Source organism: Mixophyes fleayi, chromosome 12, assembly GCF_038048845.1.
Source record: "Mixophyes fleayi isolate aMixFle1 chromosome 12, aMixFle1.hap1, whole genome shotgun sequence".
NCBI classification, from domain to species: Eukaryota; Metazoa; Chordata; class Amphibia; order Anura; family Limnodynastidae; genus Mixophyes; species Mixophyes fleayi.
Genome location: NC_134413.1, coordinates 67908338 through 67932421, shown reverse-complemented (window position 1 = coordinate 67932421; position 24084 = coordinate 67908338). Strand labels below are relative to the sequence as shown.

The following is a 24084-nucleotide window of genomic DNA, read 5'->3' as shown; positions in this document are numbered from 1 at the left end:
TTTAGGGTTAAGAAAGTCAACTAATAACACTTCGACGCTGTCTGTCTTTATAAACACTACACTTGGAAGTTGGAGGAGGTATTGTGGCCCCGGCACCAAATTTACTACCGGGGCCACTCCACTGTGCAGTCCAGATACTTGTTTGGTGGAATTCTGACACGTGGAGGGTTTTATTATTATTATATTGTGTGGACCACTCTATCTATACCACACTACAACTCTATACCACTCTATTTCATACTTTAATTCTATTTCATACTTTAATTCTATTTCATACTTTAATTCTATTTCATACTTTAATTCTATTTCATACTTTAATTCTATTACTAATTAATTACCATAAAGAGGAACAAAATAAACCAATTTTACCAAAAGTATAATATGACTTAGACTTACAAACACTACACTTGAAAGATCGTGCCTTTAAATGAAAAAGTCAGTCTTCATTGCACGACTATGTGCAACAGGGACAGTTTTTTGGGTTTACAAAGTCAAACAATAACACTTTGACCCTGTCTGTCTGGGATCTCAATGACGAATTGTCTGTACCATGTTTGGAGGAGGTATTGTGGCCTCGGTATCAAATTGGGTACCGGGGCCACCCCACTATGCAGTCCAGATACTTGTTTGGTGGAATTCCGACACGTGGAGGGTTTTTAAATTATATTGTGGCCTCGGTACCAAATTGTGTACCGGGGCCACCACACTACGCAGTCAAGATACTTGTTTGGTGGAATTCAGACCAGTTGAGGGTTTTATTATTATATTGTGTGGACCACTCTATCTATACCACACTACAACTCTATACCACTCTATTTCCTACTTTAATTCTATTTAATTCTATTTCCTACTTTAATTCTATTACTAATTAATTACCATAAAGAGGAACAAAAAAAACCAATTTTACCAAAAGTATAATATGACTTAGACTTACAAACACTACACTTTAAAGATCGTGCCTTTAAATGAAAAAGTCAGTCTTCATTGCACGACTATGTGCAACAGGGACATTTTTTTGGGTTTACAAAGTCAAACAATAACACTGCGACCCTGTCTGTCTGGGGTCTGTCAATGACGAATTGTCTGGAGCATGTTTGGAGGAGGTATTGTGGCCCCGGTATCAAATTGGGTACCGGGGCCACCCCACTATGCAGTCCAGATACTTGTTTGGTGGAATTCCGACACGTGGAGGGTTTTTAAATTATATTGTGGCCTCGGTACCAAATTGTGTACCGGGGCCACCACACTACGCAGTCAAGATAGATAGATGCGTATTGCGTATCATAGATAAAGTACATTCAGTGGTGTGGGGCAAATTGAAAAATATTCCAAATGCACTGACATTATCAAAAACAAGAGGTTGTCACACGCTAAAACTCCAACATGTATATGATGGAGAGGATGGAGGAGCAGCCGTATGTGTAGTGTAATGCAGATCTGTTGAAGGTTTTTTATATATTTTATTGTGGTGCCCAGTGCCCACTCCTCTACGCAGTCCAGATACATTTATTGGTGCGAATCATAAAAGTTCAGGGTTTTTAATATATATTGTGGTGACCCACTCCTCTACGCAGTCCAGGTACATTTATTGGTGCGAATCATAAAAGTTCAGGGTTTTTAATAGATATTGTGGTGAACCACTCCTCTACGCAGTCCAGGTACATTTATTGGTGCGAATCATAAAAGTTCAGGGTTTTTAATATATATTGTGGTGACCCACTCCTCTACGCAGTCCAGGTACATTTATTGGTGCGAATCATAAAATTTCAGGGTTTTTAATAGATATTGTGGTGACCCACTCCTCTACGCAGTCCAGGTACATTTATTGGTGCGAATCATAAAAGTTCAGGGTTTTTAATATATATTGTGGTGACCCACTCCTCTACGCAGTCCAGGTACATTTATTGGTGCGAATCATAAAAGTTCAGGGTTTTTAATAGATATTGTGGTGACCCACTCCTCTACGCAGTCCAGGTACAATTATTGGTGCGAATCATAAAAGTTCAGGGTTTTTAAGATATTGTGGTGACCCACTCCTCTACGCAGTCCAGGTACAATTATTGGTGCGAATCATAAAAGTTCAGGGTTTTTAAGATATTGTGGTGACCCACTCCTCTACGCAGTCCAGGTACAATTATTGGTGCGAATCATAAAAGTTCAGGGTTTTTAATATATATTGTGGTGACCCACTCCTCTACGCAGTCCAGAAAGATACCTTGTTGCAACGTTTTGGACTAATAACTATATTGTGAGGTGTTCACAATACACTGTAAATTAGTGGAAATGCTTGTTATTGAATGTTATTGAGGTTAATAATAGCCTAGGAGTGAAAATAAGCCCAAAAACTTGATTTTTAAACTTTTTATGTTTTTTTCAAAAAAAATCCGAATCCAATACCTTAAATCCGAACCGAGACCTTTCGTCAAGTGTTTTGCGAGACAAATCCGAACCTCAAAAATAACGAAAATCCGGATCCAAAACACAAAACACGAGACCTCAAAAGTCGCCGGTGCACATCCCTAATATATATACAAAACAAAAAGACAGTTGTCAGTGCTTATCCTTTACACTGCATATCTGTGGGTGTCTAGCAAAATAAAAATATGTTGTATTAGTTCATATTTTGATCAAAACTTTTAAGTATGCATCCCAGCATCAAGGGCACCTCATTCTATGCAGGTCCTACACTGACCTATATGCTTTAAACACCATTATATATAGGTCAGCCATTCTACCCACTGTACACTTAACCACAGATATGTGGACAAGCGGAACTGGGCAAACTAAAGATTATATGACTGTGACAGCCCACTGGGTTGGTGATTCGCCTTCACCAGCAGGAAGAGGAGCAGCATGTACCCAAGTACGTCACATTTTTTCAGAAGTAGGCTTCTCTGTGTATCAGCGGCTGCACTAAGAGGCATACAGCTGACAATCTGTTACAAAAAGTAAGGGATGTCATTGCAGCATGGCTAATCCTGCTTGGACTCTTCTGAGGATAGGTGATTTCTGATAACGACACCAATATTGTTAGAGCATTACAGCGGGGAGAGGGGGGGATTCCATTACATTTCCTGTTTTGCTCACACAATCAACTTGGTGTTACAGAACTTTTAAAAAATGGCAATGACATGCAGGAGATGTTGTTTGTGTCCCAAAAAATTTAGGGTAATTTTCGTGATTCTGCAACAGCATGTAGGAGAATGCAGCAGCTACAAGAAGACTAGCATTTGAGGGGAATATACTTTAGTCCAGCGAAGTAGTCACCTGTGAAGAGAGTGCAGACACAGTTAGCTTGAGTTAAGTGATTGCCTTAATTATACTTTTTAAGAAGCAGCTACAAAAATTTTATGGCCGAAATAAAACTAAGTAAATCTGCTAACTATATTGTAATTGTAGATTAAGTACTTAATTCGCTTCGCCAGGATCCAAGAGCTATCAACATCTTGTAATGACGTCTACTTCTTCTCTGAAAAAACTTAGCTTTCCCAAGACACGCAGTAGTGATGCAGATGAGTCAGCACAACATTTTGATATTTGCTCTGCTCTAAAAGAATTGCCCAAAAATTGTGACAGCTCCCATAAAATGAACTCAAAATTCCATGAGGAGGCCCTTATCGGCAATTACATCAAAGTACACAGACGTCTATGATGGTGGATTCCAGTGGGGATGAATTACTATTGTTTGAGGAAGATGTACACAATGATGAGAGTGATTATGATGACAGTGTAGAATGCAGCAGGGACTAAAATCTAGCTAAGAGAAGGGAGCTACCTGATGCTGGTATGCCTGGTAATATTTTGGGTAGAATGGCATGTTGGCAATTTTATGTTTTTCTACAGTAAACTTTCACCTTTTTTACAGAGGTTTTTTTTCTTTAAAAAGGTACAATATTTTTATTTACATTTTTGTTTCCCTGACTTAAAAACAGTATGCACTTGAACATAGACTTTAGTACATGTGGTAGAAGGATTAGTATCATTATGACTGAGACTGGAGAGTGACAAGAACAATGCCACCCCTCCTGTTTCTGTATGAGCTATGGTACAATAAAATGTAACTGCAGATTTAGACCAAGCCAAACAGGACTATAATTTCTATTTCAGCAATTACAATTAGCAATGGAGCAATGGAGCTCTTCTCTTTAGGTGTTATCTATATAACGCCTGCAAATTTTACAGACAAGCCTGCTTGTCTTCCTCTTCATCAATGACTCTTAGCAATTGAGCACTCATCTTTGGGTGTATATTAGACCCTACACTTTGTAGTGCAAATTCAGACAAAAGCCTGCAAGGACTTGTAGATTAACAAAAAATGACCAAAGCACGTCTTGTCTTTGGGGGTATATTAGACCAGTGGTTCCCAAACTTTTGCAGTTCACGGCACCCTTAGAGTCTCCAAATTTTTTCAAGGCACACCTCCAAAATAATTATTGAGCAGTCCTGTTTTAGAAGTAGTTGGGTAAAAAAATTGTTATAAGTATTTAGGTCAGGACAGAAATACTTAGTTAGTTGTATGCAAAAATGCCCCCTTTGCATCCAGACACTCTGCCCTCAGGCACTCTGTCCCCTCTGCATCCAGACACACTGCCCCCTCTGCATCCAGACACACTGCCCTCTCTCACACTGCCCCCTCTGCCATGCTGTCCCCCCTCCTCTGCTCTGTCACGCTGTCCCCTCCTCTGCCCTCTCACACTGTGTCCTCCTCCACTGCCCCTCTCATGCTGTGTCCCCTCCTCTGCCCTCTCACGCTGTGTCCCCTCCTCTGCCCCGCTGTGCCCCTCCTCTGCCCCACTGTGCCCCTCCTCTGCTCTCTGTGCCCCTCCTCTGCCCCGCTGTCCCCATCCTCTGCTCTCTGTCCCCATCCTCTGCTCTCTGTCCCCCTCCTCTGCCCTGTTGTCACATCCTCTGCTCTCCTCCTCTGTCCCGCTGTCACCATCCTCTGTCGCCCTCCTCTTTCCCGCTGTCACCATCCTCTGTCCCGCTGTCACCATCCTCTGTCCCTCTCCTCTGTCCCACTGTCACCATCCTCTGCTCTCCTCCTCTGTCACCATCCTCTGTCACCAACCTCTGTCCCGCTGTCACCATCCTCTGCCCCGCTGTCACCATCCTCTGCTCTCCTCCTCTGTCCCACTGTCACCATCCTCTGCTCTCCTCCTCTGCCCCGCTGTCACCATCCTCTGCTCTCCTCCTCTGTCCCGCTGTCACCATCCTCTGCTCTCCTCCTCTGCCCCGCTGTCACCATCCTCTGCTCTCCTCCTCTGTCCTGCTGTCACCATCCTCTGTCCCTCTCCTCTGTCCCGCTGTCACCATCCTCTGTCCCCCTCCTCTGTCCCGCTGTCACCATCCTCTGCTCTCCTCCTCTGTCCCGCTGTCACCATCCTCTGTCCCTCTCCTCTGTCCCGCTGTCACCATCCTCTGTCCCCCTCCTCTGCCACGATCCCTCTCACTCTGCCCCGCGCCAGGCACCAGCCATAAAAAAAAACACAGAAACTTACCAATCCGTCGGGACCCAGCAGCCTCCTTTCTCCTGCAGCTTGTTACTGATGTCGATATTCAGTGACAGCTGCAGGAGAGAGGAGGCTGCTGGGTCCCGGCGCCCGACGGATTGGTAAGTTTCTGTGTTTTGTTTTTTTTATGTCTGGCCGGCGGATCCCAGGGGTGCCGCGCGCACAGTTTGGAAAGCGCCATATTAGACCCTACAGTTATTAGTGCAAATTCAGAAAAATACAGTGCAATGACTGCTATATTAGGATTTAAGCACTCAGAAGTTCAGCTGTTTTATAAGGGTGTATATGAGACCCCAAACACTTTGTAGTGCAAATTCAGAAAAATACAGTGCAATGACTGCTATATTAGAATTACCACCCTCCTATTTCTATTCTATCACTTTGCCTGCTCTATACTGTGACCTAACCCTTCTCTGTCCCTCTTTCAAATGATGCTAGATCGCAGTGGAGGCGGGTATAAATTGATTCCAAAACTCCCGAGATCCGACGACGTCACAATGACGTTTTTGCCTCGTTTTGGAATCCGAATAGGCGCGAGAGTACTCGGAACCCCAAAGTTCGGGTGGGGTCGGTTTTAAGGAAACTGAGCCCGTCCATCTCTACTCTAGAGTGACAAAACCCACAGCCCACAATAAATACACCGATATACACTGGTGGCTCGCAAGCTATTCTAAAGGGGTGGGCTCTATTCTGAGGGGGCGGGCTTAGCCAACTCAGTGACTGTTCATACAGCAGCCCAGCACCAATCACGGCTCTCTGGCTTAAACTCAGGGCAGCCAGCGCCATGCAGGGAGAGAAAGTAGCTGAGGGACAGTTAGAACTGACAGTCGGAGCAGCCCTGAGCCACTTGTCACATTGAGACAAGGGGGTAAATGTATCAAGCTGAGAATTTTCCGGCGGGTTTGAAAATTGGAGATGTTGCCTATAGCAACCAATCATATTCTAGCTTTCATTTTGCAGAATGCACTAAATAAATGATAGCTAGAATCTGATTGGATTTTCAAATCTGCCAGAAAACTCTCAGCTTGATACATTTACCCCTAGGACTGCCATAATCTGTAGTGAGGAGTCGGCTCTTGCACCCTGGGCGGGGACAATCTGACTGCAGAGCAGGGGAGAACTAGGAGCCTCAGGCACTCTGTCAGGTGGTGTCCGTCCGCAGTATGTACAAGTGCAGAGCTGACAATTTTAACCCAGACTATCAGAGAATAAACTATGAAACGAAATGTGTAAAGCACCTCACTCATTGCATGAACTACAAACCACTTTTCATGTTTCACTGGTTCCATACAATTAAAAGTTCATAGTCCATTTTCCTATACCCTATCCCCTGCACTGATCGTGGCTCTGTGCGATCAGTGCAGGAACTGCAGAGCAGTTGTAAATCTCCCGCCCCCAGCTCAGCTCAGTGAATAAATTAACTGACGTCACTGAGGGGCGGGAGGCTTAACCTGGCTCTGATACAGCCGTACTGACACAGACGGACCTGTTAAACTTTATAATGAGAGCGGTGCCAGGCCTAGAAATGTGTGTCCCCTGCAGCCCCAAAAAACCCGAAGATCCTCCCTGTATCTGGCAAAAATGGCTAATTTCTCCTGCTGGCGGAAGAAAATTTCTTAGCGAGAGGGTCAGCCATATTTGTACTTGCAAGTGAAGCCAGTCTGAGTACACCCAGCACACACCTCTAACTGACATGCGCAACCTTATGAATTCCCCTATCTTTAAAATGGGGCATATTTTACTAAAATGTTAAAAAATCTGTAAGTTCTCAAAATTTTAAACCCTCAAAGGCACTCCTCAGCCCTAATAGCTTTCTAACAAAACAGTCCCCAAGGGGTAAATGTGTCAAGCTGAGAGTTTTCCGGCATGTTTGAAAAGTAAAGATGTTGCCTATAGCAACCAATCAGATTCTAGCTGTCATTTTGTAGAATGTACTAAATAAATAATAGTTAGAATCTGATTGGTTTTTCAAAACGGCCAGAAAACTCTAAGCTTGATACATTTACCCCCAAGTCTTTAAACCTCCTGTACCCTGAGTTACGCTCTCCCCCAAAAAAACAGAAAACCGGTGACTCTTGTAAAACAGGAAGTGGAAAAAAACAGCGACATTTTGAACTTTAGATTATTCCAAATTTGTCATTTTTTATAATTTTTTTCTGAAATTTGGCATGCGGCACCTTTGGACACTTCTCCATTCGCATGCTTAATAGCTATAATACTTTTGAAAATATAGCCCCTAAAAACACCATGCCCCCCCCTCTCACAGATTTAACATTGCAGAATGTTGTTTATTAGATGCAACCTTAATATAAAGGCACAACTAATAACATATAGAAACATACACGGGAGGCTTTGAATATATACACTCAAGACATCATTCAAAAAAATGTGTTGACTGTCCCAACATTTTTCTAGTATGGTTAACAGAAAAAACATACCACTATCTTGTTCAGTATCCATGTTAATGTTTCCCAGCCTCTTACCTAGTTCTCCGGTCCACAACGAAAAGATCAATTCCAACACTACATCCCATTATAAAGGTTGAATAAAACACGTAGCCTATACTGCTGCAATATTATGCTGCAATTAATTGTAACTCTTCTTCATGGTGTACAGAAATAACATAACAGTATAATTATCTTCATCCATCGTCATCTGTTTCCTCACCTCTCTTTCCCTGGTGCCCAGGTTCATATATTTCATAACACTGTGACACCACTATAGCCTAACAAGATCACATTTAAACCATGCCTGTTCGGGCATCATTGTAAAAGTGTCCATAATAATAATTACCAAAATTATAATCACTGCTACTAACCATGCACAATGTGTGATTGGTGCTGTATGCCATAGCTCCGAATAAGGGCATTATGAAGATTTTTCTATGCACTCTCTACCTCTACACTTTGCTTTGTCCTATTTAGAACACACCTACTCAGTGTTAGCCATACTTGCCAACTCTCCCAGAAAGTCCGGGAGACTCCCAAAATTCGGGTCAGTCTCCCGGGCTCCCGCAGGAGCTGACATTTCTCCCGCATCCCGGAATTCACAGAGAATCGCGTCATTTGACGTGATTCTCGGTGAATCACGCCGTTTTGGGCGGCGGGGCGTGGCCAATCGCGTCATTCTGGCCCCTCCCCCTGTGACGTAAATTACGGATTCGCGGTGGGGGCAAAATGACGCGATTGGCCTCGCCCCACCCCCTCCCGCCCTCCAGTCATGCTCCCTCTCCCGGAAACAAGCTTTCAGCAGTAGGCAAGTATGCTGTTAGCGCATATATCTTTTTTTCAAGTTTATTTGAAATGTTTTCAATCATGGACAATAAGGTCTAATATTACACATTATTTACTGTACATGGGTCTCTTAAAAATACATTCAGAGGACCTTACTCCATTTGAATCTCTTTGTAGAAAACATCCCTTGGACAAGGGCATGATTTCTCAAATATATAGCATTCTTCTCACTTCTGCCCTTCCCTCTCCAAACCCTCATGAAGACGAGTGGGAAAAGGACCTTGGTCCTCCCCCGGATGAAGAGGCTTGGGAGGACATGAGACTGGGGATAGCTAAATGCTCTATATCAACTAAACTCAAGGAAACCTCTTACAAAATTTATTACCGTTGGTATTACACTCCCACAAGACTCCATAGAATGTTTCCCTCTTCCTCGCCCTGCTGTTGGCGGGACTGTGGCCAAAGGGGTACGATGTTTCATATTTGGTGGTCTTGCCCGATTATCACCACCTTCTGGGATTCAGTCCATAGTTTCCTAAATACCCTTTTTGAAGCTCCTATCCCGAAAGATCCCTGGATATTTCTTTTATGTTTCCCTCCCCAAGACCTGGACAAATTCTCCAAGAAATTAACTGCCCACATCCTGACAGCAGCCAAATCACTCATAGCCCTTAATTGGAAAAATACCTCACCTCCATCCCTTTTGGCTCTCAAGAAGCAGATTTGGCACGTGGCCGCTATGGAGGAGATTACATACTACCTCCACGATAGAGGCCACGTCTTCAGTCAAGTCTGGGCTCCATGGCTAGCAATGTGTTTGGTTTATTTATTTTTTAACTGTTTAATAAATTGTGTTTTATATTAACTTGCATATGGTGGTTTTTATACTGGAGAGAAGGTGATAGCGCTTGTTTTCTTTTTCTCAAAATTGCACTGAGAAGCAGAAATTACCCTCTCCATGCTATAAAGATCAGGTATTTAGGTATCATCCTCATCATTTTATTTATATAGCGCCAGCGAATTCTGTAGCACTTTAGGTATTAAGTAGGATTGGTCTATTGCATTTTAATTTATTAGTACAAATGGATAATTATTAATTCCTATTACCTAAAGTCAGCACCCAGTATTGCCTTTGTGGGTGGAGGGTTTAGTGCATAGTAATATAGCTTGAGATTGGGTAGAGCTTAGTGCATAGTAATATAGCTTGAGATTGGGTAGAGCTTAGTGCATAGTAATATAGCTTGAGATTGGGTAGAGCTTAGTGCATAGTAATATAGCTTGAGATTGGGTAGAGCTTAGTGCATAGTAATATAGCTTGAGATTGGGTAGAGTTTAGTGCATAGTAATATAGCTTGAGATTGGGTAGAGCAAGATCTCCACACAGTCTATTATCTAAATAAAGTATTTAATCTCATTTTGGCTCCTGTTTCCGCCCATACCAAAGATCACGTATACCCCATCTAAAAAACGTAACCTTGAATAAATATTGGTGAATGTTGATGCGCAAATAAAAATATTTTTTTTTAGAATTAACATGTTTTGCAATAATAGTGGAGGGCCCAAGGCGAGGTGGCCTTTATTAGCTGTTTCCTCCTTTCCCCTTCATCGCAATTCATTGGCAACACTGTCCCTACCTGCAGTTGGGTGGCACACACACGATTGGATCAAATACACTGCCTAAGTTCTCACGAGAGGGCTCCCTAACATTACCTTACACAGGAGCACAACGGCATTCGCTACAAAGAGAGCAGCTCCCATCGTTGCAGAGGACCTTCTTAAGCAAGCCTGTGACCAGGCTAATCCAGTCACCAATCTTTCACACTTCCCTGTCTCTTGCTGCCCACCCTGGCAAACGCAATATTGCCACATATTCTCCTCTGAGCCAGTATCACCGGACTGCCATTCTCACAATTTTAGTGCTTTGTGAGTGTGGAATCAGTGTTGCTGCCATCTTGGGTTCTGTTGAGTGCTGTAGGGGTTAACAGTTCTGACGCGTTATATTTTGGCGCCAAAACCACCCACGGTCATCATTTTAGGGCTCTAAAAATGGATGATCCTGACACACTCTGAACAAGGATCCCTACAGATAGCACTCTGGAAGAGCAAACTCACAGTACCATTATCTACATCAAATTATAAGCCAATTTCCTGATAGACTAAATATATACTCTTGCTATGAGACTGTACAGCCATGGCCAAATGTTTTGAGAATGACACAAATATTTTTCACAAAATCTGTTGCCTCAGTTTTTATGATGGCAATTTTCATATACTCCAGAATGTCAGGAAGAGTGATCAGACGAATTGCAATGAACTTTATCCCAAAAACAACATTTCCACTGCATTTCAGCCCTGCCACAAAAGGACTGGCTGACATCAGGTCAGTGATTCTCTCGTTAACACAGTTGAGAGTGTTGACGAGGACAAGGCTGGAGATCACTCTTTCATGCTGATTGAGTTAGATTTGCAGACTGGAAGCTTTAAAAGGAGGGTGGTGCTTAAAATAATTGTTCTTCCTCTGTTAACCATGGTTACATGCAAGGTAAAACGTGCAGTTATCATTGCTTTGTACAGAATGGCTTCACAGTATTGCTGCTAGTAAGAATGCACCTAAATCAACCATTTATCGGATCATCAAGAACTTCAAGGAGAGAGGTTCAATAGTTGTGAAGAAGGCTTCAGGGCGTCCAAGAACGTCCAGCAAGCGTCAGGATCGTCTCCTAAAGTTGATTCAGCTACGGCAGGTGTGAGTGCATCTGCACGCACAGTGAGGTGAAGACTTTTAGAGGTTGGCCTGGTGTCAAGAAGGCCAGCAAAGAAGCGACTTCTCTCCAGGAAAAACATCAGGGACAGACTGATATGGGCAGCACGGTCACTTAGTGGTTAACACTTATGCCTCACAGCACTGTGGTCATGAGTTCGATTCCCGACCATTGTCTTATCTGTGTTAAGTTTGTATGTTCTCCCTGTATTTGTGAGGGTTTTCTCCAGGTGCTCCAGTTTCCTCCTACACTACAAAAACATACTAGCAGGTTAATTGGCTGCTATCAAATTGACCTTCGTCTCTCTCTCTGAGTGTATGTTAGGGAATTTAGGCTGAAGCTCCAATGGGGCAGGGACCGATGTGAATGAGTTCTCTGTACAGTCCTGCAGAATTAGTGGCGCTATATAAAAAAATGGCGATGATGATGATGATGATGATGATGATATTCTGCAAAAGGTTACAGGGATTGGACTGCTGAGGACTGGGGCAAAGTCATTTTCTCTAATGACTCCCCTTTCAGCTTGTTTGGAGCATCTGGAAAATGCTTGTCCGGAGAAGGAAATGTGAGCGCTACCATCAGTCCTGTGTCATGCCAACAGTAATACATCCTGAGACCATTCATGTGTGGGGTTGCTTCTCAGTCAAGGGAGTGGGCTCACTCACAATTTTGCCTAAGAACACAGCCATGAATAAAGAATGGTACCAAAACATCCTCCAAGAGCAACTTCTCCCAACCATCCAAGAACAGTTTGTTGACAAACAATGCCTTTTCCAGCATGATGGAGCACCTTGCCATAATGCAAAAGTGATAAAGTGTCTCGGGGATCAAAACATCGAAATTTTGCGCCCATGGCCAGGAAACTCCCCAGACCTTAATTCCATTGAGAACTTGTGGTCAATCCTCAAGAGGCAGGTGGACAAACAAAAACCCACAAATTCTGACAAAATCCAAGCCTTGATTAGGTAAGAATGGGCGGCCATCAGTCAGTATGTGGCCCAGAAGTTGATTGACAGCATGCCAGGGAAATTTGCAGAGGTCTTCAAAACAAAGGGTCAACACTGCAAATATTGACTCTTTGCATAAATTTAGTGTAATTGTCAATAAAAGCCCTTGACACTTATGAAATGCTTGTAATTTTAGTTCAGTATACCATAGCAACAAAAATGCCATTCTGCCTATTGTCCACTTAACCACAGATATGTGGACAAGTGGAAGTGGGCAAACCAAAGACTATATGACTGTGAAAGCCCGCTGGGTTGGTCATTCACCTTCACCAGCAGGAACAACAGCAGCACTACGTAACATTTGTCACAGGCAGGCCACTCTTTGTATCACCAGCTTCACTAACAGGCATACAGCTGACAATTTGTTACGCAAACTAAGAGATGTGATTGTTACATGGCTCATACCTCTTGGACTCTCCCCAGGATATGTCATTTCTGATAACGCCAACAATATAGTGCGAGCATTACAGCTGGGTGAATTCCAACACATTCCCTGTTTTGCTCACACCATCAACTTGGTGGTGCAGAGCTTCCTAAGAAATAACCGTGAGGTGCAGGAGATGCTTCGGGTGGCCTGTAAAATTTCAGGACATTTCAGGCATTCAGCCACAGCATGTAGGAGATTGCAGCAGCTCCAAGAACAGTTTAACTTGCCCTGCCACCAACTTAAGCAATAGGTGGTAACTAGGTGGAATTCCACCCTGTACATGCTTCAGAGGATGGAGGGACAGCGCAAAGCCATCCAAGCCATGCACAAGCCATGACATTGGGAAAGGAGGGGGGATGTATTTCACTCTTGCACAGTAGGGAATCCTTTCAGTGTTGTGCAAGGTGCTGAAACCATTTGAAGTTGTGATGTGTGAAGTGAGTGCAGACTCTGCTAGCTTGAGCCAAGTCATTCCTTTAATTAGATTATTGGAAAAGCAGCTTGAGAAGCTGAAGGAGGAGATGAAAGCAAGCAATTCCGCAAAGTATGTTGACCTTGTAGATCAAGTACTTAATTCGCTTCACAATGATCCTCGAGTTATTAAAATCTTGAACTCGGATCACTACGTTTTGGCCACTGTGCTTGATCCAAGGTTTAAGACCTACATTGAGTCTTTGCTTCAAAATGAGCGAGATGTGAACTTTTGCAAGGAGCTATTGCTCAGCAAGTTGGCCGCTGAACTGGGCCTTGACTTGACGACGTGTCCTCCTTCAGTTTCTCAAGCAGCTGCTGCTTGTAAAAAATTTAATTTTCCAAAAAGAAGCAGGGAAGACGCAGGGGGCAGACCACACCAGTTTAACATCTGGGCTGGTTTGAAGGATTTTTCAAAAAAATGTGTGACCCTGCCCATAACTCCATCCAATACGAGTATTAACATGCAAAGGATGGTGGAGAATTATTTTCAAGATGTAATTGATATGAAAATGTCAGACAGTCCCTTTCCTTACTGGGAAGAAAAGCAGGCCATTTGGAAACCCATGTACAAACTTGCTTTGCAATACCTAAGCTGCCCACCCTCCAGTGTGTACTCTGAACGAGTGTTCAACACAGCCGGTAACTTAGTCAGTGATTGCCGTAGAAGGTTACTTCCCAAAAATGTGGAGAAAATTATGTTTATAAAAATGAACTACATCTTCCACGAGGAAGGCCTTCACCATCCAAGACATCCAAGCACTGACTGTTCTCTAATGGCGGATTCAAGCGGTGATGAATTGATAGTCTGTGATGATGACGTACACACTGATGAGGGTGAGGATGAAGCTGAAGATGATGATGATAGCATCTTTTTAAAACTTTCTATTTAAGTATAGGGTGCAATCTACCCCCAAAGAGGAAAGGGACTTGGGGCATTTCTATATCACGTACCGTCTTGAAAGGCTGCTGTTTTGGCAATTTCTCATTAAGGGTAGGGTGTCATACACAGACTGACCCCAAACTGGCTTTGTCCATTTCAATTAATATTTTACAGTCTATAATGGCTGAATTTTTTTGTATTTTCTATAAGTGGAGGGGAGCCTATAGAGACAGAAACCAAACTGCCTTTTCCTTTTCAATTAATATTTTACAGTCTATAACGGCTGAATTTTTTGGTATTTTCTACAAGTGAAGAGGGGCCGAGAGAGACAGAAACCAAACTGCCTTTGTCCATTTCTTTACATATTTAACTATAAGTGTAGGGTGTAATATACACCCAAAGACGATGGCTGCATTGCCAATATGCATAGATGGAGAGGAAGACAATCTGGTTTGTGTGTAGAATTAATGACGGCCTACCAGGAATTAAATTGTTTTCTTGATAATTTATTAGCTTTACAATTACATTAACTATCCAAGAAACAGGTGGAGCACTAAATTTGGTTATTTCATGCCCAAAAACTTTATTTTTTAAACAAAATTGCAAAACAAAACCAAACAAAACCAAAACATTCAAGGGCCATTTCGCAAAACCAAAACACGACGGTAATCCAGATCCAAAACAAAAACCAAAACATAAACACGGGGGTCAGTGAGCATCTCTAATTTGCAGGGAGGGAAATAGGTTTATTTATTAAATGGGAATACTATTGCCTTAATGTTGGGGCTGGAGGAAGGCCTAATTATTACTTGTGGGTGGTATTTATTTAACGCCGGGGCTGGTTGTAATTTTCTAAATGTAGCCATTTTTTTTCCAAATAGGGCTTCCAACATTTCAGGATCCAGAGATGCTGCAACTAAAGAAATCTGCAACCACAGCTGGTGAAAATGAGAAGAACAGATAGGAGAAAGCAGGAGAGTGTGTGAAATGTTGTGATTCAAGTGGGCTAATCCCAATTTTTGGTGACTGTTCAGTGGTGTTCACAACAATGCAGGTTTTTCTTCTGTAGGAGGGTGGCCTAGCGCTTGTCATCTGGTAGCCACACCCAATTATACATAGCCACGCCCCAATTGTATAAACACCCCCACTAGCACCTAACAGTGTCTTTGTGCTGCCGCACAGCCACAAATTCTTTTTACATTTTCAACTATAAGGGGGACCCCATGAATTTGTTGTACCGGGGCCCTGAATTCCTCTTAGCAGCCCTGCGTGTAAGTAAGTGACTCTGTGGGGAGAGTGACTTGTATGGCAGAATGCTGCACAAAACGTGGGGTCACCTGCAGCTGTGGAGTAGGCGCCCATGGACTGAGTGTGATAGTATCACCCTGCCATTACTATCTATCTGCTATCATAACCAACCGACAAGAGGTACTATACCGCAGCACTATCCCCCTCTCCCTCCTGCCGCATCATCTCTGATGTCAGGAGAGTCACACCGCCGGTATAAATTGTTATTTGTAATGTGAGCCACGCCCCTTCCAAGCATCCTTCACCTGATATAGGAAATACATTCTGCGGCTGTGGGAGAGACGTTCATATACCTCATTGGTGTCTGACCTTTACTAGTTTACATAACATCCAGCAACATTCCTGCAGATGGATTAGGCAGTTAGAGGTAACCATTGATACCTGTAATGATAAAAGTAAAGCAGGTAGGTGAGGAGATGTATTACATCACATACTATGCTATGTGGAGGTACATAGTAGAGAAATAAGTAACCGTGGACGTAGCCTTTAAGCGCTTTAAATGAAATGTGTCCCTATGTCACTGACACACAGCTCTAAGAGAACACGTGTAACAGATATGAACATGTATCATGCAATGCACAGTATGACGTGTTTGGTGTACATGCTGTAGTTATAGTAGTACAATGTGTTAGCTATAGTACATGATGAGTGTGGTATTCCCTGAATACTAGATTATTTTACACTGAAGACCAAGTAACCTAATTGGTGTCTGTCACTGGTAGAGAATATGAAGCACGGCAGCCAGGTTTTATATATTAAGTTAGTCCTTTATAGATACTGGTAAACCCAATGTTATCCTCCAGTGCCATGTTGTGGGCACCATGTCTCAGTAATGATGCCCGGTGTACCAGCTTGGTTGGAACCCACATGACATTACAATGCAGTGACATCACAATGTTCCTGGATTCCGCTGCTGCTAGAAAACAGGTTGTATATACTGGAATCTGGGCAGTTGGTGACAGGCGAGTGAAGAAGATGTGTTGTCGCAAGTCCTCTGTTCGACAGATGAGCCATCTGCTGACCTACCTTTTTATTCTGTTACTAGTTAACGGACTTTTCTTCAGCTTCCCGTGAGTACTGTGTGTATTTCAATGGAAACCATTCCAATTAAGTAATAAGTGAGTCAGATTAGTAGATCATGTCATATAACTAATACAATGATAGTACCAGGTGTGGAATCTCTCTCTGTCTCCACTAAAATATATCAAATATCTCATCTGTGCTTTACCTGTAAACAGCAGTTTAGCTATAAAGAGGATTTTACATACCAAAGTTTATGTTTTATAATATCCAGCATTATAATACACTAATCACATCTCTACCAATCTGACAGACCTGTCTGGGCTATTCTATGTTCCTTGTATAAATCACTTTACAGTCAGACTGAAGGGAGTATTCTCCTCTGAACTCAGGGCCCCCTATGTTGCGGGGCCACACACTGTGTCATGTGGTCATGGATGTTACTATGGCCTTTCATTGTACAGTTCTTACCTGTTTCTTTATCCCTCTGTGATGAGTTCTCAGTCATGTTTATATCTATGAATAAGATGGAGGAAATAAAGTAAAATAAAGGAATATTAGGATACAGTAATAGTAATAAGATTATTGCATATCATTAGATATATTTTCTTCCTGTTTAGATGTATTTGGCTGGCTCAGCACCACACCATAGTAGTCCCACTATCAGCCGGGTTGACTTTCCACATTCAGATACTGCTGACTATAGTTGTGGCCTATGTCAATCTAAGGAGATCTTGGAGAGGTGAGCACTGTGATATTAATATTACTAGTCAATGGGCACAAGGGAGATAACATTATATAACGCTTCATGTTTCCCATTAGTTTCATCACAATTACAGCAAACCCTGTTTTTCATGCATCAGAAAAATGGAAGATTATTATCTTATTACCTGAGCGCACATTGTTTAGTTCAAAAGAACTTTTCTGACACTTTTTTTTAACAATTTAATTGTTATTAACATTGTGTATACTGAACAATCAGAAAAGTTGTGTTTTCTAATCCCCATTTTAGCATCACAAACTGTAAGTTTAATACAGCAAAACTGGTCATGGGGCCCAGTTACTCCAATATATCGCCAATTTTATACAATAACTTAAAATGAGTTTGGTCACAGGTATATTGGTCCTTAGGGGACATCCTTCTCTATAAATTGTTTGTACTTGTTATATAATTTATCAGTAGGGAATTATTAGTGACATATTGTATTGTCATTGCAGGTTGCTGCTTCCATACAATGATAAGACTGAGGGCCATCGACTGGCCTATCATTGGCGCTTGGCCATCGGCAGCAGAGGTACATGATAATTACCACAACAGTGACATTATAACGTGTGTAGTATTTATAATAGTAGCCAAATAAATGGCTTCTAGTTCTCCCAGTGCCCCCTGCAGCGCATCATGTTGCTAGGCAACACAAGCATGGCTGCCATCTTTCCGCTAACCGTACTTATGGCAGAGAGATCATCAGCTAATATGGGGGCACTGCCCAACATCTGTTACCTGTATTTTTCTTTTAATTGAATTATAATACCATCACTAACATTAATGAATGTGGTACTTTATGTTTTGTCTCTATAGAACCCTACATGCATGAAGAAATCTCATCTGTACATCATTTTCTTCAGCAACCTATGTGTGCACTCGGCCATCCTCCATGTATTCTCCATAATGTACATCCTGGGGAACTGGATGGAGGATGTGGGAGCTGAGATGATTTGCACGTATCCTTTATGTCAAAGAACTGGACAGAAGACAGGAACGTGGCTTCTCCCAGCAATTGGTATTAGGACACTGGGAAAGAACATGACTTTATGGTGCAGACGTGTCACTTGTATATAACTGTACAGCACCTTTACCTAACATGCCAGTAATTGTATTTACAGAACAGCACAAAGGCCAAAAAGCACAATGTATATAAATGTAATAACATAGGTGAATAAAACCCAATTAGGGATAATGTAAGCTGCACATTAAAAACCCACATTAATATTTACCACCTTTAATTACATCAATCTTGACCATCTTTCCAAACTAACATAATACCTAGTAAGTTAATATAACTTTACATATGATTACTAATCTCACCTTACATCCAATTAAATAGCACAAAATAATACAATTAGTGTTACAGTTACTCTCCCAGTGCTTCACTTTTAGCAGCCAAGAAACTGCATTTACTTTTTTCCTAGTCTAACAGAAACACTGGAGCCAAAACATAAGTAAGAAGAATAACGACCATTTTTCTGAAGCCACAGTTCACTAATACTTAGTCAGATTCCCACAAAAATGGGTCTTATACTGCAGACAAAGTGTACCGTAACTTCTAACAAGTCTTATGTAGTTCTTACTATTAGATCTATGTAATTGCGGATCTATTAGTGATGTAATAAATTGGATACAATATATATCTCTGAATGTTTGATCGCTGTTTGCACAGATGGGACATAGTACTGTTTAATATGACCGTGTACTACATGGACAGCGATGGTAGTGTGCACATAGGAGGAAATGTCATACAAATATAATACAGCATAGCACTGCGCAGAATGACATTTATACACATCAGTTTCCTATATAGGGATATGTAATGATATATAAGAAACACATTTCTGTCATTGTTAGTAATTATTAATGACAATATTACTTGTGTATTAAGTTATAACATACATGTCTAGGTATAAGTTACTGTGATAAAGAACAAGGCAGACAGAATTATACACACAGGTGATTACTGTCTCTCCTCCATCCACTATTTATTACATTTCTTTAATAACGGTGCTTAGTATTGTGGTCCTGGTGACATCATTTATCGGGTGTATATCTACTCCTCTGTACGCAGCCTGCTGCTTTACAATGGTGAGTAACACAATGACAACAAGAAGGCGACTTATTATGGGGATACACCGGGGTATCTACATAATGATCTCATACTCTGGAATAAAAATATGATTAAATATTGGATGCATGTTTCCTAGAGGTCGTCCACATGTCAGTGTGGTGAGAGGTGTTATATAATTATACTTGTCCGGTGTATACGTGGATAGTGCAGATTTCTGTCACATTATCCCGTTCAAAGTTGCAGTTTCTCTCAGGAGCCACCTGACCTCCTTCCCAGACAATGACAGAGGGTGTGATCAGAGCTGCAGCCTTTTAAAGGCAGCACGCAGGTGCAACTCCTAGTAAGTCTGCTTTGAAACCTGCACTGGGAAGCTTTCCCCACACACCTAAGCAATCTCTCTCCAGTGGTTTAAAATATAAATGACAGAAATCTAGGTCTTAAATACCTGCCATTCGTTTCTTTCCCAGTGCTTCTGTCACAGTACATACAGCCCTGTTTCATGCTGGTGGTGTAATACAATCAGTCCTTTAGTCTTACTACTCTTATCTAGAAATATAATGTATTTATGTATGTTTTGCAGAGCATAAAGACAGAGGTAGTTGAAGCTATCAGCAATCCTGAGGCAAGAAACCTACCCAGCGTGTCATCACCCCAAAATCAGGTAATTATCATGTTTCATGATTAATATTATAACATACTGACCAGTATTATTATTTCAGGACCATTTAAGGTATTGTTGGGTCCTGCACATAGATTGTATGATTGGTCCACAATCCAGTGTGTGCATGTACTTAGATGCCCGCATGACTTTGCATAATATATATTTATGTGTTATCAATGCACGGTCAGGTTCTGACCAGATCAGATCATTTATGTGCATCCGACCTGTCACACACACTGGGCACACGCACACACGTGAGTGGGAGGTGTAACACGGGTCCCATTGAAAGTATAGTGTGAGACCTGAAGACTCAGCTCGGAGCTGGTGAGACATGTCCTTTTGTAGAACAGATATGTCCATGTTCCCCTCTGCACAGCAAGGAGCGCTCTTATACATGTGACTCTACAACACTTTATATTCTGCGGAGATTAGTAACATGAGGACTTACATTTCTCACCAGCTCCGACCTGAGTCTTCAGGTCTCACATTAGACTTTCCATGGGACCCATTCAGCCATTAGTAGCCTGGTGTAGTCACATTAATGAAAGCTTTTATATAAATGGATGCTATGGGTTACCGGACCATTTTACTATGTGTTCCTTTATTACTATTGTTAATACATAATATTGAAATATCACTATGAATAGAGGAGGTAAACTAACACAATGTACATTGATATTTTATCTTTTTGCACCTACAGACCTCATTGCCTGAAGTGTTTTATGAAACAAGTTGCTGAACCTGCTGGATGAAGCAAATAATCATTATTAATTAATTGTTAAAAATTGTAGTTTAAATATAGTTAATATTTAGTAAATTTTATGCTCATACTGTGTGTGTATTCGTTATTTCATAAGACATTTATTATTTGTTATGTTTATTATAAAAATAATGCTTAAACAGAAGGAAAGAAACTAAATGATCAGGGTAATTTGCTAATTATAATATGTGTATACACAGCACATAAAATTTTGCACAATTGTATCCATTTGTCTGCTGGACACTTTTATGCCGCACGGGCACTCTTTGGTTTTCCACCAGCTCAGAGTAGCTGTGTGCCTGGTATGTTTGTTTGGCATCATACTCACTGCTGGACACAGAGCCAGGGCACTTGTTTCACATGTCCACAGAAGGTGTGTCGGCTGGTGCTACCATCAAGGAGGCTGCAGACATCAGCACCGGAGGAACAGAGATGGTAACAGCAATGACAGCTGAACACTCTGGGTCCAGCAGCTGATCTGAGATGGGTCCAGTAGATCTTCAATACAACCATGTCCTTGGTGTGATGACTCCTCGGCACTACCATGTAATGTCTCTCTGCCCTCACAGAATGAACAGATATAGCCCCATACATCCACAGTGTATATCACACAGAGATTAGTACGTTTGATGTTGTTTCCCTTTGTGGGACAAAATGAAAATGTTACAATTTTTAGAATTTTAATCACCCATGCAAATTGCTGGTAATAAGGGACATTTACAAGCCTGACAACTGAATGGAGTAACATGTAATGATAACAGAGAGTGACGGGATACAGAATTTTCCTCCTTAGGTTAGGAGGAACTGCCTCAATTGTGGCTTTCTTTGTTCAATGTGGACCAGCAGCAAGAATATGCCTCATGTGGTACCCAAATAGTGGAGAGAGAAGATGTAGGGGGTGCTTCCTAAGTACCCGGGGGCCACAGAGCCTGTTTACTCCAGCACAACTACTTGATTGTTTCATATCCTTCAAGGTGCTGGGTACTGGACTTTGGTCAATACTTTAATTCAAGTCTTTGTCTTACACATTCTATAAAACCATAAAAAGAAACAAATATTACATATGAAATAAAGACAGTCACAATATCCAATACTCTCACCATTATATAAGAAATAAACAAGGCTCCAAGAACTAGGGCCAGTTCTAGACAAGATTGACCCCCAGGCAGAGTGTTACCCTGATATCCATCATATCACCATCATTTATTTGTAAGGTGGAATTAAACTCCATATTATACTAGGATCATGAGGATGTTATAGTTGTCACTACAGGATCCCAATTTTTATTCATTATCCTGGAAGCCACTATAGTCCCCGCACTGAATGGTCTGGTGCTGGATCACATTGCTCTATAGCAGGGGACCTGCATAAGAATACTGTAAATCATCAAATAAAATAAATAGTCACTTAACTGACGCAAAGGTAACAAGAAACTTATTGCTATATGTCCTTACGCTCCTCTCCCTGTTCATGCATTGATAACCAGTATGTGTGATGAGAGCATGTACTGTACTATAAGCACACGGGATAACATCTCCCAGCACATCTGTTAGTGCAGTGAATAAATTACTGACATCACGTTGCTGGAAGAAATGTAATTACATCAATGACTTTCATCTCTAGTAATAAACAACTTTTCTCTTTGAGATGTTAATACAACTCTCTGGTGACATTGTCATACTCTCACCTTGTACAGAACTAGAACTTCCAGATAGAACCAGAGAATATTGATAGAAATGACAGCAGCAAGACACCACCATTTATATGTCTATCCACAAACATAAACATCCTCCATAATGTCCTGTATAGTTGTATAATCCTCTATCCTCTGTGTCTATGAGATAAGACTATGTTGGTTCTGGTTAGGAGCACGGTAATGTCATCCTGACATCTCCCCCAACATTGTTATCCACTAGCACAAGTGTACACTTCACTTATGGCCTCTCCCCAGGGACCCCCAGCACTACATGGATATAAAAAGTATTCACACCCTTACTGACATTGCAGGTGTTTGTGGTATAACTTGAAAAACCAAAGAAAGGGAGGGGGGGAGGAAGGGAAAAAGTCAGTGTGATATGAGACACTCCAAAATTGCTCGTTAAAATATAAATTTTATTAGATTGAATTTAAAATGGAAAGATTTGAGCGAAATGTTAAAAGAAAAAATAAATACAAAAAGTGATATGTGGTTAAAATGCAAAATAATTTGCAATGTCTCACTTGTCGTCCCTATCGTATCCGCTACAATAGCGCTAAGGGCTGCATATAAAGGGTATACAATGTGCTATAGTAGCCCTCGCTACATTAGCGCTAAGGGCTGTATATAGAGAATATAGAATATGCTGTAGTAGCCCTAGATTGCATAAATTGCAAAGACCAATAATCGCTAATTATGAAAAGCCTCAATAATTGGTATACATGTATACGATCCACTTGAAGGAGAAGATGCAATAATAATGGTATAAAAGTTATTGCCTGAATGTAACAGAATTAATGTCCATCATATTGATCTCCTAATAATAAAGAGCAGATACCATGTATCTCATATTGATAGCCCGAGGATACTATTTATGAATAGTGCTAACCTGCATCTGGCTAATGAAGCCTATATCGAGGCGCCAATATATAGTAGAAACGGCCTGCAGGAATCGCAGGATTTTGTGATAAATGCCCTGCCTAAAATGAAACTGGGGAGCGATTCCTGCTGTGCTTCTAATCAATCTATGCTAGGAGGACAAGTGAGACAAAACGCCAACGCGCGTTTCGCTCCGTAGCTTTGTGAAGGCGAACTAATCCAAAGGAATGGAAAATATTGGAATTCCTGAATTGCAACTCCTCAGGGGTTGTTTATTGCCTTATTGTTGGAATGACCACCAGACCTTTTAAAAAAAGGTTACTTGAGCACGTTAATAACATAAGAAACAGTAAGAAGGACAAAGATAAACTTAAGATACTTACCACAGTTGCAAAACATTTTTTGTTCAAACATGATGGCAACCCGAAGGGGTTGCAAGCATTTGCAATGGCAGAATTAATTTGGGAATTAGAGGTGGTGACCTACAAAAACAGCTACTGCAAAGAGAGACAAAAATGATATTCCAGATGGGGAGTATGGCTCCATATGGACTTAATGATTATAATAGCTATGCTTCCTTTCTTTAAGATTCTTTAAGATTTTTTCAATTCTTAAGATCCTTGAGTA

General features: G+C 41.5%; 1 long non-coding RNA gene across 1 annotated transcript; it reads left to right on the top strand.

Annotated features, from left to right (window-relative positions):
- Positions 1 to 20048: 20048 nt before the first annotated feature.
- LOC142109362 (uncharacterized) lies at positions 20049 to 20952 on the top strand. Its single transcript, XR_012680354.1, has 2 exons — positions 20049 to 20122; positions 20823 to 20952. It is a non-coding gene; the product is annotated as an uncharacterized LOC142109362 (long non-coding RNA).
- Positions 20953 to 24084: the final 3132 nt, after the last annotated feature.